The 5,111-nt window shown below is 42.6% G+C and overlaps 1 protein-coding gene across 1 annotated transcript in view; it reads left to right on the forward strand.

Annotated features, from left to right (window-relative positions):
- The first annotated feature begins 4,035 nt into the window (after positions 1-4,035).
- Positions 4,036-5,111, forward strand: part of FBXO10 (F-box protein 10) — a 44,739-nt gene continuing 43,663 nt past the window's right edge. The window contains 1 exon segment of the mRNA XM_006911567.3: positions 4,036-4,172. The gene's annotated coding sequence lies outside the window, so the exon portion shown is untranslated.

Here is a 5,111-nt window from a genome sequence, read left to right on the forward strand (position 1 = left end):
ACCCCACCCCACCCCACCCCCGTTACTGAAAACTACTTAAATACAAGTACTATCTCACATTTTTCTGTCCCACATAATATCTTTACAAAGAAGGGGCTGAATAAATTGATTACTGAATTTTAAGGTGAAAAATTACTGACCTTCCAGATACTGTATGTGTCCAGGCCTTACAAAAAATATTCTCAATCTGTTCACATTTCACAAATATCTATTTTGAAGAGGCTTACTATCTAGCTGGGGAGTCAGACAATACATAATTTCACCACTGATTACTTCATTATATTATAAACTGACATCTCCCTGAGGAAATAATACATAGAACAAGATTTGGATGACTAGGAATTGGCCTGATAAAAGAAGACCCTTTGAAAAAGTGTTAAAGCAGATGTGTTTAAGGAATAAGGAAGGCCAGTGTGACTGAAGTGTGTCAGAAGAGAAAACCTTCAGTCCTTTAAGAAACTCCTGTTACTTAGTTTCAAACTTTAGTCTTAAGAAAGAGATCCCATTCTGACATCTGTTGGCTAGTGTATATACTGCAATTCCAGATTTTACTATGGAACAACCTTCAGTAACCTATTTTTTGAAGGCTATGATAATAAATTGGAAATAAAGCACCAGGTCTTTTTCTTACTTTGTATTACAGCCATCACACAGGAGACTGTGAATAGTTGTTGCCTACATGTTATTTGCATGCACTATCACATAAATAGGGTGCCATTTGCCTACTTTTGTACAACTTCACAAAAGCTTATATAGAAATCACAAATATAAAGGTTGAACAGACTTTACGAGATAAAAACATTACAAAATCACTTATTTGCTTTGTCTTCTAAACATCTGATGAAATATTCCTTCATAAATAAAACACATAGCTGGCTTTAGTCTAATAGGCATTCTACTAAGTCTAAAGATTTCCTTTAAGCATGTCTGACCGTTTTTCTCAGTCACAGTAAGAGTATCTTAATTTTCCACTTATGTCTATAAAGGAGAAAAATATTTAATATTACGTAAACAGCTGTACAGTGATACTGCTGCATTTGAAACAAGTTACACTGGCAGCTGCCTCACTATGCAGTTGCTTGAAATATTAATCAGCTGACATTAAAAATATGAACTTGGTGAACAAAGGGTGATTTAGAGACATCAATATGTAATGTGAAAATGTGGGTTATTGGAGAGCAAAGTATACGTCAGGAAGGAGCACTAGAATTAGTCCTAGGTTACAGCTTCAGCTCTGCTGTTATGTGACTATATGAATCAGAATTTTTACTTGCAAATACCAAAATCCAGTTTTGGTAGATTTAGGGAGAAAAGTAATTTATTAAAAACATTATAGGTAGTTTAGCATCACCAGGAGGCCTTGAGAATCGGGCTTGGAGACTATTGGAACATCATCCTTTGTCACGTGGTCCCTCCACACAACCTGGTGCAGTGAAGTTGCCATCTTGCTGAGGGTTAGATGCCATCATTTATAACCAAGGCCACAGGCACAGAACCCTGGACTATTATGGCAGCTAGTATTGCTCTGAGAACTTCGTCAGGCTGCATTTGCTATGATCACCAAATAATTATTTCATGTCTACCTTGCTGTGTCTCTGGTTCCCAATTCAAAGTCCAAGGAATATTTAATTTGTAATGTCACATAAAGCACAGAAAATATCTAGATTTCAGCTTCTATAATGAAAAGCATGCTCTGATTCTCAACAATTCATAAGATGGGGAATTCTCAAACGTAGGAACGGCGTTCTGATTCTGCACAGCCAAAAAAGATGACTGAAGGCCATTACGTTGACCCTGGACAAATCTCTCTGAGGTTACTTTTCTATAAAGCAAGGTAAATAAAGTTCACATGGCTAAGTAGATTTTGTATGTGTACTCATTCATTTCACAATACCAACTATGTCAAGCAAAGATGAGCAAGTAGGCTCTCTAATGGAGGAGAAAAATCCATAGCAAATGGTAGGATAGAGGCACACACAGGAGAAATGAGAGCAGTAAAAAAGAAGGTGCAACTGCAGTTCGTGAATGATGTTTTTATTTTTAACTACCTATATACAAAATCAGACTCCATTCAGCACCGCTAAAGGGGGAAAAAGCATACTCTTGTAGAAAGCTGCTGTTGCACTCCTTTAAAAGTCTTAACTGTTTTATAGAAAAGCCAAAATAATGTTGGCTGGCACAAATCCAGAAATTCAGACTTTGATTATTGACAGACATACCTAGACTGCCAGTTTCATACAATGGGGTACTTTACAAAGGATTAAACGTGTCATAACTTTTGCCAGTCATCAATAAGATACATCATCAAACTCATTGTAGTGTAAACCAATCATTATGATCTGACCTGACCTAAGTCACAGTGGTCTTTCTACTAAATCTGGTTACTATGTGTACAACTTTGTGTCTGCTTAAAATAAACTTGGCTTTAGGCTTAGGGTGTTTTTCTTTTGTTTCCATTTATAAAAGAGAGCAGCTGCATGGTAACTTGGGACTCACCCAGAATCTACAATAATACCAAATTCATATGGTAATAATAGATGGAGATATTTTTATAGAATACATTCGATAGAACCAGGGACTGACAGATCAATGGAGCCACAGGGGTCAGCTATTACAAACCTCAGTCTGATGCAATAATTTCTTTTTCACAGCATTCTCAAGTTAGATTTCTGTAGCTGACATTCTCTTCTAAAATCCGGGATCTATATCCAACTGCCTTTTTGATCACCTTATTTGGATGACAAACAAGCATCTTAAATTTAGCAAGTGCAAAATTGAGTCCTTGATCTCTCCCCACCTCCAACTATGTTCTCCTTACAACAGTCACATTTCAATAAATAATATCTCCATGGGCCAAGTCAGTAGGTTCAGCTAGAAGGCTGGGAATCCCCCTAATTTCCCACATCAAGCCAATTTTGACTCTACTTCAGAAATGTATCTCAAATCAATTTCTATTTTCACTACCATTACTCCAGTCCAAGTCTTAACCAATCTCCCTGGTTCCACTCTTACCTTTGTCTAGTCTCCACATAGTAGCTGGCATACTTTAAAAAAATATATATATATATCAAGTCACCCACATTTCCACTCATTCAATGGCTTCCTTTTACATAAAATTTTAAAATCCTAATATAGTCTACTAAGTGCTGCATGATCTGGCCCCTAACTACCTCTCTAATTTCCCTCATACTGTTCTCTCCTTAACCCAGTTAGCTCTGACAAACATCTTCCATTTACCCAAAGAGCAAGCTTCTCCACCCAGCCCCACTCCACCCGAGACTTCACACGGGCTTTCCCTCTTCTCTTCCAACTAGCTAACTCTTTACCTTTCTGAGAGGTCTCTGACCACCCTCCCTTGGCCCCTAATTTTAAATCAAGTTTCCTTCAGTGCACTTACCATAATTTAAAATACATATTTATTTAAATGATATTCGATTAATGATCACCTCCACTTGAGAATTAACTTCAAGAGGACAGGAACCTTATCAACTTTGACCATATCCATGCCCATAAAAGCAGCAGCAGCAACAACTAACATTTACTATGTGGCAGGCACTGTGTGAAACCCTAAATCTATAAAAATTTTATACATCCTTCCAGTATCTTGTATGCCCCATAGCCAGTGGTCAGTCTGTTGAATGAATGAACTCAGCCCCTATGAATACACCTACAAGTTGCTTAGCAGCTCCTGAAACAGCCCTATATAAACAAGTCTGGTGGTTGGAAGAATCTTTATATTGACCCCAGCAAACTTCCCTGCAATTTCCGCCCACCGATTCTATTTCTGCCCCTTCTGGGGCCACGCAGTACAAGCCTTAATCGTCCTCCCACAAGCTCGACTTCGCAGCATCTGAAGCTCCATCCATCCCCCGCTCGTGTCTCTTCCCTCCTGGGCCTTCCCTGCAAGAGATTCCCTGGGGGTCCTGTTCCGCAGGAGTGGTCCAGAAGCCTGCGCCGGCCGCGGACCCGCGGCTCCCAGCATCCCCCGCCTCACGCAGTCACGTGACTGCGCCCGCCCCGCACGAGCCCGGCAACTGTCCGCCCCCGGGCGGGGCTCGCGGCGCGTCCGCCTGTCTCTGGCCGCGCGCGCCGCAGTCTTCGCGGCTCTGCTGCGGCTCCGACGCACACAACCCGGACGGCGTGGGTGAGCGCCCCCGAAAGCTCTTGGCGAGGTGAGAAGCAGCCGGCCCTCGGAGGCTACGGGCGAACTTGTTCTACTCGCATCCCCGGGATGCCCCGGGCCCGGAGCTGGGGGCGGCCCGAGGGAGGGGCTCGGGTGCCTGGGGGTCGCTGCAGGGAACCTGGGGTGCTTCATGAGGTGACCCTTCCAGGAGGCGCCGCTCGGTCCGGGCAGAGGCCGAGCATCTGGCCTTGGCGTGGGCTGGGGGATGCCCTCGCGGCCTCGCGCTCCTGCACTCTGCTGGCACCTGGAAGCTTAGTTGGCACCTGAACGGTTAGCCGCGCCAAGAAAGGACTGTGCCTTGGTTTCCCCTCCTGTAAAATGATCGGGCCAGGAAGGTGGATATCTGAGGTTGTCTTCAGCTCTGAGGTTTTGCAGTTGTGTAAGTGAAGTAAGTCCAAGAGGAAGAAGCAGACTCTTGGGATGCAAGGAGCTCTCTCACCTAGGAACGTAGGAGCGAGTGTTTGAGCCGGGCACCGATTAAGTGTCTTCTGTTTTGTGCAAATGGCAAGCCTCTTGGAGACTTAGTTTCTCCATCTTTAGAGTAAAGATGATGACCCCTGCCCTACCTCCCGCGTAGGAGTACAGTGAAGAATGGAAAGCCATTCGAAGAGCTAGAATTGTGGAGGCAGTTAGACCTGGGTTCAGGTCCTAGTTCTGCCACTTACTTGCTGTGTAACCTCGAGCCTTATAGAACCCTCATCTATTTAAAGGAGGTAATAATAGTTCTTAGCTCATGAAGTTGTTGTAAGGATTAAGTTTAAAGGGCTTAGTGCCGTGTCTGGCACAGAAGTGCTCAATAGATGGTGCTATTAATATAAGTATTATTAAATTAGTAAGCTTTCACATGAAGGGTGTTTAGAATAATCCCACTTCAGTTTCTATATATTTAATCCTAAAATGAGTACAGTTTTGATTTCTTAAGGGCCAA

The sequence above is a fragment of the Pteropus alecto genome, unplaced genomic scaffold (assembly GCF_000325575.1).
Source record: "Pteropus alecto unplaced genomic scaffold, ASM32557v1 scaffold114, whole genome shotgun sequence".
In the NCBI taxonomy this organism is placed as follows: Eukaryota; Metazoa; Chordata; class Mammalia; order Chiroptera; family Pteropodidae; genus Pteropus; species Pteropus alecto.